Source organism: Callorhinus ursinus, unplaced genomic scaffold (assembly GCF_003265705.2).
Source record: "Callorhinus ursinus isolate GAN/ISIS: 27379988/994484 unplaced genomic scaffold, GSC_fseal_2.0 scaffold25, whole genome shotgun sequence".
Taxonomy (NCBI): Eukaryota; Metazoa; Chordata; class Mammalia; order Carnivora; family Otariidae; genus Callorhinus; species Callorhinus ursinus.
In genome coordinates, this window is record NW_027397087.1 from 34,181,370 (window position 1) to 34,195,357 (window position 13,988).

General features: G+C 49.8%; 1 long non-coding RNA gene across 9 annotated transcripts in view; it reads left to right on the forward strand.

Moving 5' to 3' along the window:
- LOC112833317 (uncharacterized) overlaps positions 1-13,294 on the forward strand; it is a 28,969-nt gene extending 15,675 nt beyond the window's left edge. For 8 of the 9 annotated variants that reach the window (XR_012373692.1, XR_003210590.2, XR_003210596.2 and 5 more), the window contains 4 exons: positions 4,597-6,665; positions 6,920-7,016; positions 9,951-10,039; positions 11,119-13,294. This is a non-coding gene — a long non-coding RNA (uncharacterized lncRNA). Of the gene's footprint in view, positions 1-4,596; positions 6,767-6,919; positions 7,017-9,950; positions 10,040-11,118 lie in introns of all 9 variants that reach the window. The other variant, XR_003210591.2, reaches the window with a different exon arrangement.
- Positions 13,295-13,988: the final 694 nt, after the last annotated feature.

Consider the following 13,988-nt stretch of genomic DNA (forward strand, 5'->3'; position numbering starts at 1 on the left):
GTTGCTTTTAAGTCTCCTCATCAGCTGCATTCTGGGAGAGTGGCTGCCAGGGCTGTGCTCTTTTCATGGCAATGGCAAAAATGGGAGAGCAAACTAGCAGACGCTCACCATGTCCGTGGCCATTTCAGCCCCAAGACACTCCACTTCTGCCCATCTTCCATTGGTCACATGGCCAAGCTGAACATCCGTGAGAATGTGGAACTATACACAGCCTGGTCTAGGGGGAGGCACTGCAGAATCACATAGCAAAAGGCAGTGATGCATGATCCTCACACTGGGGAGGGGAAGTAAATAGTTGCGACCCACCATGCTTTCCTTGAAGATCCATAATTCATGTTAACATGTGGACAGCTCTGAGAAGTCCTGCAGAAAATAAGTTTGTCTAACTCTGTTCACACAGTGGTCCCCCAGCTTCTTGGAGAACAGAGCCCGACTATTATCCTACAGGGTTAATATTTTGAGACATGCTCATGAAGTTCAAGGGAGAAGACAGTGGGGCTTCACTGGGTCTTGGAAGAGTGGATTCAAGCAAGCAATGAGGCTTTTACCACTGGTGGAGCAAAACTGAAAGGTTTTCATGTGAGTTCATGTCCCCTCTCCTCAAGGGACCCTTTCTCATGAGAATTTTATCAAATACTCCATTCCTTCATGGACAAGAAGAACCCAGAATGATATCCTTGTTGTCTAGAAGAGCAAACACCACTGTCTGGGGTCCAGTCTGTCCTAGCCCCAGGGCCCCTTGGAAACTGCTCAAAAGGCAGGCGCTCACCTCTCATCTGAGAACTGGAGCATCTCCTGCCAGCTTGGCTTCCTACAAACAAGCATGGATTTGGGAAGTGTTGCTGGGTGGGAAACAGACAGAGGTGGGTGAAGCAGGTTTCCCACCAGAGTCGATCATCAGGCCCACTACTAGAAGTTTTCCCCTTCCCATGAGGACTTAGACAAGGAACAGGCAGAGGAGCAGAAAGGAAGTCTCCCAAGTTAGGCGCTGTCAACTCCAACCCATGCAGGTGAACGGACTCCCTGACTCCAGGAGGCCCCCAGAGGAAAGCGGGGAGACTCTTGCCTGGGGAGGCCTCTACTGCTGTGAGAAACAAGGGTGAGGAGGACACGCTATCCCCATGCCCTGACTGCCTCCCTCACTGTGAGTCACCACAGCGCTGCCAGGGGAGGGCTGGCCACTCTGTGGGATGATGACTTATTTGACACACTTAATTAGCCTATTTCCATGTAACATGTTTTAACGGAGGCCATTACAGCCTAATAAAAGGAAACAATAGTGCCATAAATCCCAGGATCAATAGAAGGGAAAGCAGCGAGGCTGAGAGCCGCTTCCTCTGAAAGACCCAGAGGGGCTTCAAGAATGCAATTCCCCTTGAAATTGAAGGATGAGGGGAAAGAATGTGTGCCGGTTCACCCGCTTGCCTGCTCACCCACACATTCAGCAAATAGTTAGAGGGGGGCCAACTCTGGGCCAGACTCTCCCTGAAGCCCCTAGGAGGTAGACAAAAGGCACAGCCTGGGGGAGGAGAAAGACATAAGAGCAAGAATGTCACCGTTCAGTGTGGCCAATGTTATGAACAAGAGCTGGAAAGAGAGACCTCCTGGAGGCAGAATATTTGAGTGGGTTTTGAAGGATAAACAGGAGTTTTCTGGGTGGAGAAGGGGGTGGGGGAGGACAATGCCGGAGCGGGAAGAGCACATGGAAGGCACAGGAAAGAGGCGTGGTCAGTTTGGGGAACCAGGAGTGTGAGAGAAGCAGAGAGAAAGTGTGGCTGGAGAGGTATATTGGGGCACTTTGCCAAGCTGGATTTGGGATTCTTTGGAAATTCAGAGAAGTTGAAGAAGATCAGAAGGCACAGTTACCAGAGACAAGGACTGCAGAGAAAACTCCCTGTCTTGGTTCATTTGGGACCCCTGAAGCACTGGCCTGGAGCCCTGTAGCTTTGCAGGAGCCCCAGTCCCAGGCAAACCTAGGAGGGACACTGCAGCCCCTTCTGCTTTGTACCCAAGCACAAGTACACCCCAGCACCGAGATGAGCACAGCATCAATTCACAGCTTTGGAGGCAGGACTGGAAGGGTGGAGGAAGACAGCAGAACAGCAACCTGTCCATTCACTTGGAAGGAAGCGGATTTATCAGGAGAAGCTGCAAAGCTGTTCTGAGGGACACATGAGACATTCACACTCTGGGTGGCTCCAGGAGACACTGTCAGCTCCTTGTGGGGCACCATGCCTATGTGGGATGCATGCCTGTGGCTGGTTAGCCTAGTGGTGAAAGCCTCAAATAGCAAGGTCAAGGCCACCAGTTTAGTCTGCTTCTCTGGTAATGATAATCAGAAATCTCACAAGTCTGTGTGTTGTATTCAAGAGGAGAGCTGGATTTTAGCTTAGCTTGGCCATCAACCAGTGACTTCACTGTGGACTACTCACTCTATCCGTCTGAATTTCAGTTTCTTGATGGTAAGTAAGTTTTCCTCAATAACTCTCTCTTTCACCAAAGCATCCAATCAAGTCCAGTTGATTTTACTACCCAAAATATGTGTCCTTCCCCCTAGTTGAGGCCACCATCCAAAGTTGTCACTGGGGAACTGTCGGAATCCCTGAGCTGGGTTTCTGACTTGCCCTCTTGCTTCTTTGTTATGCAGGGTCTGCATCAGGTCTGTGAGGAGCCAAATGGTAGATATTTAGGCTTTGTGGGCCACATATGTCTATGTTGCATATTCTTCTTTGGTGGAAACAACCCAAATGTCCACCAGCTGACGAATGGAGAAACCAAATTTGGTATGTCCATTCAGTGGGATATTATTTAGCCATGAAAAGCAATGAAAAGTAATGCTATAGCATCACTGAACCTTGAAAACATTACACTAAGCAAAAGAAGCCAGACACAAAGAGTCATATATTATAGGTTCCATTTAGAGGAAATACCCCGAACAGGCAAATCCAGAGAGACAGAAAGTAGGGCTGGGGTGACATGGGGAAATGGGAGGTAGTAGCCAAAGGGTATAGGGTTTCTTCCTGAAGAGATGAAAATGTTCCAAGATTGACCGTGGTAAAGGTTGCAGGAGTCTGGGAGTACACTAAAAGCCATTAAATTGTATACTTTAAATAAGTGAATTATGTGATATGCAAGTTATTTCTCAGTAAAGTTGTAGTAAAAAAAGATTTTCAGCTCCCAGGCCATACAAAAACAAGCTCTGGACCACATTTGGCTGATGGGCTGTGGTTTGCTGATGCAGAGGTTCTCCATTACTGCCAGAATGCATGGTCTAAACTGCAGATCTGATTTTGTCACTCCCCTGCCGGGAAATCGTCAATGGCTCCCCATTACCCACAGGAAACATGGCTCTCATACATGCTCTTCCACACTCTGTCCCCAGCTAGTTTTCCTAGTCTCCTGTCCTTCCTTCCCTTTCCATGCAGCAACCCATGGATGACTGTTCATATCCACTGACACTTCCCTTTGATTTGGTTGCTGTCGTACCCTCCTGCCTTCAGGATTCTGGAAAGTTCTTACCTATCTCTCAAACATTCACTCGGGTATCCCTTTTCTTTACGGCACCTCCTGCAGTCTCCCTGGGAGAATGGCTTGCTACTCTAGTATTGTGTGGTCTTGGATTATATTTATTTGATTAGATATACGCTTCCCTTCAGAAGACCGTGAGCTCCTTGGCAGCCGCAAAACAGGAACCATGTCTTTTCTTCTCGGCCCAACCAGTGCTCAGCACAAATTCCTGGCATGCAATCAACATTTAGGAACTGCTTTCTTGAAATGAATTGAAGCCCGGTGAGATGCAGACTAGCTAAATGGTGTCAGAGGAATTTAGTAACATCTCCCTGCAGAAAAGGCTCCTGGAGGGTATCTAGTAACCTAAGCCCCTCATTTTCTGTGATAAAACTTGCTGGAGTCATCCGGCAAGGAGGGGCTGAGGCTCATCTCGAGTCTGAGTCTCTGCCCCCCACCCAGGGGCACTTGTGTGCACACCTCCATGTCTTTCCACAATCCCTTCCAACAGGAACACTCTGGGATTCAAGGCAGCTTGCCACAGGCAGGTTTTACAGCCATCTCCTTGGCTCGGCTCAGCCAAACATCCCGATGGCCAACGGCCCACTTCTCCTCTCTCCCTCCCATTCTGGGCACTCTTGAGCTCCCTAGAAGGGGTCAACTACCTCAGGAGTGGCCGGAAGAGCAGGCTGGCACCTCCGGGCATGGCTGGCTGCAGGAACAGAGAATACGGCCCACCTTCTAATGCAGCTGGAGCAGGAGGTTGGACCCCAGCTCAGACTTGGATCCCGCAGTTTGATTTATGGCATTGGGTACTTGTTGCACACATGTTTTTCCTATGCCTGGGAACACCCCAGGCTGACTGTGGTTTTCTCTTTCTTTTATCGTGTGTGTGTGTGTGTGTGTGTGTGTGTGTGTGTGTGTGTGTGTGTGTGTCTGAGACAGACAGAGACAGACAGAGACAGAGACAGAGAGAGAGACAGAGAAAAAGAGCCCTTTCCGAGCCAGATGCAGGATCAAAGTCCTTACAGGCTGCTAAATAATTACAGAAGATTCTGGATCTCACGAAGGCGTGTTCCTTCCATGCAGGTGCACATAGAGCCGGATACCACCTCTGTAGCCTGCTGCAGAGCTCCTACTGTGCGCCAGCCCCTCGTGCTATCGCGCTCTGCAGGAACTCCATGCGCTGGAAGGGACCACCCTTGCCTGCAGGACGAGAGAGCCATGACCAGGAGAGGTTCCAAGGTGTGCTTAAGGCCCCCGGTTAGCTAGACCCAGAGTCTGGCCTTTGTTTCTGCCACCTTAGCCCTTGAACCTTCCCCTCCTTTGGCCAGACACCAGGTTTTCGCCCTGACAAACATGCGTTCCCCACCTCCTCAGAGCTTCACCAGGCTTTGTGGATAGCTTCACTGAAACTGACCAAACTCTGAGCTATCTTGGGAGCCCATGTCTATGTTTTTGTATCGATTCGCTGACTTCTTAAGCTGCAGATCAGCCCTTCCAATGTGTCTCATTAGCAGAGGAAGAAATCCAGGACTTGGGAGGTCAAGCACCATGCCCAAGGTCAGCTAGCTACTGGATGACGGAGCTAGGGTGTGGGCCCTGGTCCCTTACGTCTCAGCTAAAGCCCTTTCTGGCCTGCTGTGCTGCCTTCATGCTCTCTTTCTCCACCGAAACCTTTTGGACCCTATCTCTTAATACTTCTACGTCGGCAGTGCGTCGGATCCCTCCCCATCTTAGGTTGTGTTTATATCCTCGGGTGCTCTCTTGTCTCCATGGGCGGAAACAGCACCACAGATCAGGAGCCAGGAAACGCAGGGTCTGTTCGTGGTCTCCATGGGGCTGTCTTCCAGGGGCCTCCAGTCCTTGCCCAAGCCAGCCCCCGCACGGACACCAGCAGAGATTGGAGAGGCCTTCCCTGTTATAGAGAGGAAACATGGAGGCCAGAAAGGATAGAAGTGACTAACCCAAGCACACACAGAGATAACAGTGCATTGAAGACCAGGAATCGTTGCCTCTGCTGCAAGGTGTGGCTTCAGGTTTGAGGAGACATTTATCTTTTCCTGTGGGTTCTCATGAGCAGGGAGGCAGATGCCAGCTCTTCTGAGGAAGCACATCCTAATGCTCAGTGTTGTGTGAATGGCAAGAAGATTATCTGAGAGGTAGTGAGCTCCCTGTGGCAGGAGATGACCAAGTAGAGACTGCATACATCCCCCCCGCCCACCATGGAGCAGGGTTCAGATTGAAGAGAGCTCAGTGACCTTGGTGCCTACCCAAAGGACCCAGGCCCCCAGGATCCAAGACTCTTGCCTTGGCTTCTGGGAGAGTCCGGGAGCAGGAAGGGGTGGGGTATAGCTTCAAAGATGGAAAAAGCCTTCTGCCTAAAGAGGTCTCATTGTTGGCCATCAACCAAAGATTTTGTGGGACACTCTCAGAAATGTAGGTCTGGGTCTTATTATTTAACCTTAGCCCCTGAGGGGGTGTCTAACTAGATGAAAGGCCACAGCACTTAGAGGGTGTTACAGAACCTCCTTCTGGGGCAACAAGCCCAGGAAATGGGCGGGGATGGTCCCGGACACTCAGTTGGAATTGATGGGGCAGATGAAAGTGCAGGAAATGGCCCAGCATTCAATTCTGGGTAGGAGCCTGGACATCTTCATGGACCAGCCAGCTATGGGCCTCAGCATCCAGGAGGCCTCTTCTGGGAGGTGAAGCAGGTCTGGATGCCTATCCTGGCCCTGCCTTTTAGGAGCTGTGTCTGAGGGTAAGTCACGTGGCATCTGAGTGTGGGTTCTTGCTCCCCAGGTCATGGTGGAAGACTCCTCCCTCTCGGGGTGGGGAGTGCCCTCCAAGAGCAGGTATGTGATGTTCCTAACACAAAGCGGGGGGAGGAAGTGGTTTGACTCCCACAACTTGATTTACTGAGAGTGTAGTCACTCTTCGAAGTTTCTTCCTCAGCCTGGGGCCAGCCCAGACCAACTGTGGTTTCCTCTCTCTGTGTGTGAGCCTGTGCGTGTGTGCGTCCAAGTGTGCATGCGTGTTAGTTATCTGCCTTTCGCTCGCCGCAGGGTTCATGTCCACCAGAGGAGCCCAGGACTCTCAGACCTGCCCAACATGCTGAGACGTTCTGGGGCCCAGCCAGACACATGTATACCACAGTGAGTGTTCATGGGGTGCATCTTGCAGATGGATGGAAGCGGGGTGGAGTAGCGCCCCTGGAAAATCAAATAATGGTGCAAACCACAGAAAATAAAACCATGTAAGCAATAGAATTCTCTTCATGCTAATTTTGGCTCTTACAGATTTTCTTGAATCTTTGATGACTGATGTTACCTCCGTGTTAGAATCTGGTGTAAGTTGGGGTCTGATTTGACACCAAATAGGCTAAGTTAGTTATTTTCTTTGTCTCTAGGTTCTTTCAAAGAGCACCTTCCTTTCCAAACTGTCCCCAGAAAGCTTTGAGAATCACTGAGAGTCACTGCTCAGAAAGGAAGATTTTTCTTCAGCAGGTAAGAGACTTGGGAATCTAGATGTGGTTCTCCACCAACCCAGCTTTCACAAGCTGCCTCACCGCGCCTGGCCTCGGTTTGCCAGTTCCATTTGGAGAACAACAGTGCCTGCTCCATCCTACCTCACAGGGGCGAAACAAGCCTCGAGAGGATGGAAGCCTGTGAAATGCCAGGTCAGTCTGTTCCAGCTGATTCTTACCTGAGGGGATTCCACAGGGGCTCATACTGACTCCATGCAAAGGTTACGCCGGGCTCCAGGACTTAGAAATGGCAGGACCTACCTTCTGCCCCCACAAGCTAACAGTCTATCCTTGTTTCTAGAAGTGGACTTCTAGTCTTTGTGCCTAGGTAGCATAGAATCTGTCTGCCTGTGAGTTTTTGGCTATGGAGTTCTTGCCATGCTTGCCTACCTTCCACCCCGTAACGTTCTCATCCTTTCCCCACCCCACATGCTTGCTCTGAGGCATGTAGAGCTAGAGGGGTGTTTGTATGCCCTCTTGTCCATGTGGGAGTTGGGGCCAATGAAGCTCAGAGGAGTGACTGACTCACCAAGACCCCATAGCAAGATGGCAGCCGATGGGAGACCAGGTCTCCTGCCTCCTTTCTTTTTGAACAGATTATCAAGTTTTATTACCTTTATTTTCAACACATGGGGCATATAGTATAAAGATTTCATACTGGGCAAATGATATTCATTAAGCCAAAGAAAGGGGAAAAAAGGGGAGGAATTTGCATTGTTTTGACTACACTGTTTAAAATACAAGTATGCAGATTTTATCTCCGAAAAAAATCTGAGTTGTGTTTATCCAGGACTTAAACTGAGCCTAGGACTTTTTCATACCTCGGTTAGAAAGAAAACACCACAAAAAAACTCCAGAAAACATAGACTAAAAGTTCTTTGGCTGCCGAGGCCATAAGGGCTCTTTTGCATTGTGCCAAGAGAGGTGACATCGGGCCAGAGATTAAAATGGCTGTGTCTCACTTTGTGCAGGTTACTGACTTGCTTACTTGTGATACTACGAGAAGGTGGCTGGGAGGGGACCAACCTGTGGGACCAAGGGAGTACGTGCAACAGGAACATCATGTGTACTGATTTCGTTGCTGGCAATGAGTTGCAAAGCCGAAAGACCCCGGAAGCTCAGAGCTCGAGCGGCCCAGAACAGTCACTGTGTCACCAAAGGGCCCGGAGGAATGGCAGGCCTGGAATTTCAGCAGCGCTGGGGCTCAGGATTAGTGAGGGAGGACATCTTAGGGAGGGCCCTTCCCAGCTTCCGTGGACCCAGCCTGGACGAGCCAGTGCCTGGGAACACCTCCATGTCGTCCAGGGCCCGTGCAGGCAAAAGAGTAGGGTCAGTGTGCCTGGACCAGCCTTCCGGCCTGCCTTCCCTCATGGGAAAACATGGTTTTTGTTCCAGGCTTGTCCAAGACTGTCTCCTTGAATTCTTCTGCAGAGGTCACCACCTGGAGACCTGTGTGGGCTTTATGTGGGCTGCAGACAGGTTTAATTTGGTGGGATTTTCCTTCAGGAACTGTGATCGCTGCCAGCATCGAAACACTGCGTGTTTTCACATTTAAAAAAAAAAAAAAAAATCTGGCCTTTCTTGGGAACTTGGGAAATCTGGCCACACTGGGCTGGGTTCCTGCATGACCACCATCGCCGGAGCTGGCTGCGTCCCCGTCACCCTTCCGCCAAAAGCGTGTTTGCCTTGGCCCCCACCCAGCCGCGCTCACCCGTTCTCACTACCTTGCCTGGCCCCGTGGCACGTGCATCTGTGACCCACGCCCGAGTCTGTATCTTATAGGTGAGGACACTGAAGACCTGGTTTAAAAGTCATGGAAATCGAAGCTCCGAGGGTCCTTTCCCCCAGCTTTGTATTTGCTGTCCCCACCCTCCACTAACCCCCCAGGGATCTCCCCACCCTTTTCAAGCAGCTCCAGGCTCTGCTGGCCAAAAACAGCTGGACCAACAGGACACGCAGAGATGTTGGCCCTCACCCCACCCCCACCGTGGAATGTGCCCCCCGCCCCCCCCCCCCCCCCCACAGCCATTGCAATTTCCAGATTGAAGATTCCAGGCAGGCTGGGGCGTATTTCCCACCCAGTGTCTGGGGCCGATTTTCTCCTTCAAGTCATTACAAGTTCCATGTCTCTAGCAACCCAGGGGCTTGGAGGCGGAGCTGCCTTTCCTCACAGCCCGGGGGGCTCCGACACCAGGTTTTCTCTGTTCCTTTTCCATATGCCCCGCTCTAGCCTTTGGTCTGGGTGCAGCTTGTCAACATTAAATAAGCACTTCTTGTGGTTCACTCATAACAATTCTTTAGATCTTGGAAGCCAGGCTATGGAACTCTGCATATGCATAGATCTCATTTTCACACAACAGGCTGCTTAGCAGATGGGGACCCAGACCAGCCTCCAACATTTAGCAGAGAGTTAAGATGTGGGAAACTAGGTGGCTTTTAACCAGCCCGGACTGCTGCCAGCGTTCAACCTTAGAGAATTTTCACAGGGAAAAGGGAAAAAATAAAATAAAAAAAAAACCCCAACAACAAAAACACACACATACACACACACATACACACACACACACACACAAAACCAACAAAACCACAGTTTTCCTTGCTCCCCCAAACCAGATGGCAGATGGTATGGAACCAATAAAACACAGATTCAAACGTTTGTTTATTTAACTTTGAATGTAATATGGCTTTGTGGTCCCTTACAAGGAATCACCAACCTTGCAACCAGAGAGACGACATTAGTCAAACTTCAGAGCAGCATTTGGAGGTGCTCCTGAGGAGGCCGTGGAGAGGAACCGGGGACGATTCATGGCCAGACCCCAAGCCTCATGGCCCGTTTGCCTCTCCCGGTGAAAACCCAGGAGATCCTCATGAACGCTGACTGACGCTTGGTTTCTGTTGCTTGTCTTTTGTCAAGGTTCAGTCCAAGAGGCAGCCAGCCGCATGAGGAATGTTCCTGCGTCATTTCTAAAGCAGCTGTGGACGATGTTGGTCTGGGCCACCAGGGTGAGAGACCATGAAAAAATGGACTGAGCCCTTGAGAAAAGGCCCTCCTTCCTGACGCTTGGGGTTTGTGATATCAGAGAAGGAGCGTTTCGTGAGGCTGTGTGGTGCCCTTTCTTTTTGGGCTTCTCAGAGACCTCGGGCATAATTATTGCTTAGTTGAAATAACTATCTACATTAGTTAAGATTCTTTTGGTTACCAGTGGCAGAAACCCAACCCAAACTACTTTAAATAAAAAGATAATTTATCAGGTTAAGTAAGAGCAGATGATTTCAGAGATGGCTAGAATCAAGGGCTTAATGTTCCCCGGGCTCCCTTTCTAGATCTTAGATCGGCTTTTTCTACAAGCCAGCCCCATACCTTAAATTGTCCCCCAAATCACATCTTATGAGTTCAGCAACCCTAGGAGAAAGGCAGTCTCATCCAGCAGCTCTGTCATCAAATTCCTACTCGGCACATAGGCTCGTTTTTGAACCTAATACAGTGGCCAGAGACTTGGGGTACTCTGACTGGCCAAACCTGGGCCATGGTGACCCTCTCTATAAGTGGGAAGAGGGGCAAGATTAGCACTACCTTAAGCATATGGAATGTATTCCCTAACTGGAAATATGGGGTGGGGGTGGGAGGAGCCAGGCCAGTACATGTCAACTTTAGCCTGGGCTTCTGGCAAAGCTCTCTGTTCCCTCCCCTAATTCATTTTATGTCTCTCTCGTTCTTCTCTCTCTCTCTCTAAATCAAGTTAGTAAATATATATCTTTCATAATAAGCAATACTAAAATTATGGAAAGTAGAAGTAACTTATTCTGCATGAGTGAACAGTGAAAGATTGAATGTACTCTAAAATATGGAGTTCTTTGGTAAAACTGAACCATCTTTGACTCAGAATGCCAAAGACGGAGGGAGGTGCCGAGCTCAAACTGTTCATAATGTTGGTTGTGGATGAGCTCATGGAGGCCCAGAGCAGGGCTGCCTTGTCCAAAGCCTGGTTGCAAATCATCTGCAGAATCTGGAATCCAGAACCTGATTTCAGACTCAGGGCTCTCCCTGTTTCCTGTCTGACTATGGCTTCTCATCTTCCTAGGTTGCTCTCCCAGGGCCTGACCCGTGTTCTGGCGTCTTCTATGAATTGGCTGGCAAGAATATCTGACTAGTGTATCAACTTTTAGGGGTAAAGCATCCCAGGACTCTCCGCCGGGACTATTTAGGTCTTCCATACCCAAGAGAAGGCATTTTTAAGAATGATCTCTGCATCAGTTTGTTAACTGCTGAGTAACAAGTTAGCACAAATGCAGCAACTTAAAACAACACACACATTTATCAACTCACAGGTTCCATTGGTCAGAAGACATGGTACGGCTTAGCTGGGTCTTCGGCGCAAGAGCTTGCAAAACTGAAACCAAGGTCTAGGCTGGGTTGTAGTCTCATCAGGAGGCTCACCTGGGGAAAGATCCACTTCCAAGCTCACTGGGTTGTGGCCAAAGTCATTTCCTTGTGGCCGTGTGACCAAGGTCCCTGGCTTTTCTGCTGGCTGGGAGCTGGAGGCCACCCTTAGGTCCTGGAAGCCACCCCCCCTCCCCCACCCCAGTTTCTTGCCACATGGGCTTTCCCAACATGGCTGCCAACTTCATCAGGCCAGTGGGGAGAAACACTCACTCTGGCCTGGAGTTTTATATAAAACTCCATAATCATTTGATTGAAAGCTTATCAGCCTTTCCTTATAACAACCTAACCATGGAAGCGACATCCTATCAGCCCTACCCTACTCCGTTGGGTAGAAACAAGTCACAGATTCTACCAGGGTGGATATTATTTGGGTGACCTTGGGATTCTTCCTCCACAATCCTTCACACCTTGGTGAATCAGCCTGCATGTACTCACCTCTATTGAAGAGGGAGCTCCTCCTACTCCATGCCAGGCAGCACACACACTGGTCTCTGCAGACAGCCAAGTAGGGATGATGGGCCTATGAGCAGATAACGGCCCTATGGTAAGGCACATGCCAAAGGCTGCATGTTTGAAGGGGTGGGGGTCACATAGGATAGAGTGTCTCCTTGGGCTGGGAGGGCAGGGCAGGGCAGAGGGTCAGCGAGGGCTTCCCAAAGGAGCGGACACTGGCGCAGCCTTGATGGATCAGTAGGACGTTGAGGAAGACAGAAATGGTGGCAGAGAAGCCCAAGATGTGGAGGCAAAAAGGCAAGGGGGGTCTGGGGAGGTATGAGTGATCCGGTGTGACCAATACAAGCACCCTGAGGAGATGGGGGTGACGCTAAATTACTGAGGGACTTATAGGCCAGGCTTAGAGGTGTCTTCCTTCTGGGGTCCATGGAAGGTCACCATGATGCCATAACTGGGGAACTGGGGACAATGGCATGATAAGCTTGGGGCTTCAGAGAGAGAGGACTTCCAGCAGGAGGCTGAGCTGGGAAGTCACTGTGGGCAGAAGACAAGCCTGGCTCGTCTGTACTAAAGAGGGCCCCCTCCCCGCTCTCCCGCACAGAAACCCCGGGGAAGGCAGACCTTCTTAGAGCCATTTCAGGCAGCCAGGTTGTCAGAATGATGAGTTCTGCAGCCTAGCAGTTCTGAACCAAAGGAGAAAAAAGTCCCAACAAGCCCCATCTCACTGCCCTTGACCTTGTAGTAGAGTTCTAAGTGCAAAATCTGTCATCTATTAATCTGTTAGAAGTTGACAAAAGGGACTTTGATCAGAGGTTGTTTTTCCCCCCTTCTTAAGTTTCCTGATGACACATAATAGCCCATTTCAGCCTGAGGGCCGGAAGCACGGCCCTCATTCTGCTCACTTCAACCCCAGTGGCCTCCCGCCCCGTGGCTTTCTCCCCGCCCCGATATTAATTGGCCTGTAAGTGGTTACATGTGTTCCTTTTTATGTGTCAGTTGGAGTCTGTTATTTGAACTTCACAGCTATTTGGGAACACAGGAGTGATGCTCTGGGCCCAAGTTGGGAAATGGAACAGTCCAGAATTTGTTGTGCTGGCTCCTACCTCCCGATTTTTTTTCTTCCTCTATCCCTTGAGGTCTTGATGTCCCCCGCCACCACCCCCGCTCCCTCCCTATCATGCTCCTCTGCGTGAGGCCCCCTGACACAACACGGCAGCCCAGCTCTTGGAACCATGAAGTTCACAGCCAAGAGAAGCCTCGGGGAGCCCCAAACTGTAGCTTCTGGTTTTAAAGAAATTAAAAGCCCTGGAGGGGGGAATGTTTTTTAATAAAAATAACGTTTGCTGAGGGGCTATCGTGTACACATTTCTTACATGTGTGTTCTCTTGTTTCGTCCTCAAAATAACTCTGTGAGTTAGGAACCACATGGCCACTTTCACATGGGGAAACCGGAGACTGTGGGAGACTAAGCAAGAGGGCTCCAGGGCCGGATTGCCAAAGATTGTGTCCTGCCTCTAACTCTTACCAGCTGTGTGATCTTGGACAAGTTGTTGAGCTTCTCTGTGTCTCAGATTGCTTGTCAATAACGGGTCTACTAATAGTACCTACTTCAAAGGGCTGTGGTGAGGATTAAATTGATTTAGTGTTTTTAGGGGCTTAGGGCAGGGGCTGGTGTAGAGAAAGCACTTACATGTGTCAGCTGATGAGGGTCTGCAAGACTGTGTGTGGTACACGGTGCAGAAAACTGCTTCTGGAGGGAGATGCCCTTGGTTTGAATCTCAGCTACCCCAGGTAGCTGTGTGAGCATGGGTAAAGTTACTTATTTCCTGTTTTCCCATCTATGAAATAGGGATATTCCCCACGGTTGGGGGGTCCCTCAGTGAAATGCTTAGCTCCCCAAATAATTACCCTGGAGTAAATTTCACCAACTGATAAGCCTCATTTAATTTCACAAAGGTTTTCATCTGATCTTTAGTGACCCATTTTATTTTTATTTATTTATTTTTTAAATTTTTAAAGTTTTTGAGAGGAATCTCTACACCCAACATGGGGCTC